Source organism: Oxyura jamaicensis, chromosome 10, assembly GCF_011077185.1.
Source record: "Oxyura jamaicensis isolate SHBP4307 breed ruddy duck chromosome 10, BPBGC_Ojam_1.0, whole genome shotgun sequence".
Taxonomy (NCBI): Eukaryota; Metazoa; Chordata; class Aves; order Anseriformes; family Anatidae; genus Oxyura; species Oxyura jamaicensis.
The window spans coordinates 3,564,302-3,564,915 of NC_048902.1; the positions used below are offsets into that span (position 1 = coordinate 3,564,302).

General features: G+C 76.4%; 1 protein-coding gene across 1 annotated transcript in view; it reads left to right on the forward strand.

Moving 5' to 3' along the window:
* Window positions 1-562: 562 nt before the first annotated feature.
* TCF12 (transcription factor 12) overlaps window positions 563-614 on the forward strand; it is a 163,534-nt gene continuing 163,482 nt past the window's right edge. The window contains exon 1 of the mRNA XM_035336277.1: window positions 563-580. The gene's annotated coding sequence lies outside the window, so the exon portion shown is untranslated. The remainder of the gene's footprint in view (window positions 581-614) is intronic.

Sequence of the window (614 nt, forward strand, 5' to 3'; positions counted from 1 at the left end):
CCCGCAGGACAGGCGGGTAGTGCTGCTTCGTGGCGGGGGGGCTGGAGCGCAGCACGGCGGTTCGTCTGCGGCAGGGCCCACAGGCGAGCCCCGGCTCTGCCCCGCCGGCTGCCGTCCCGGCGCCGAGCCCCGGCGGGGGCTGCCCGGTGCGTCCCGGGGCGCCTCGCCGCTGAGGTGGGGCTGCACTCCTGTGCGTGTAAGGGGAAGCGGCCAAGGAGCGCGTAAAGCTCGGAACAGCTCACGCGGCTGTGATTTCGCGAAGAACGCGAACGGGCGTGAACGTCTGGCCGTGGCTGGGGCACGGGCTGAGCGCGGTGACACCTCGCGGGGCACGTGCCTCCAGGGCTGCGTGCTGCCCTGCTCGGGGGGGGGCCGGCCGCGATACCGGGAGGCTGCCCCGCGCCGCCCCGCCGCTCTCGGGGCCGCCCCCCGGCCCCTGCCGGTGTCCCCGGGCGCTGCGCGGGGCCGGCGGCTCCTTCGGCCCGCCCCCGGCGCGGCGCGGCAAGGGTTAAGGCGGCGGCGGCGGCGCTCGGCGCGGAGGGATACGGAGCCGGGGCCGCGAACGTGGTGCTGAGGCTCCGTAAGCAAAAAAATGTCTGCCTGAGGGAAACCCA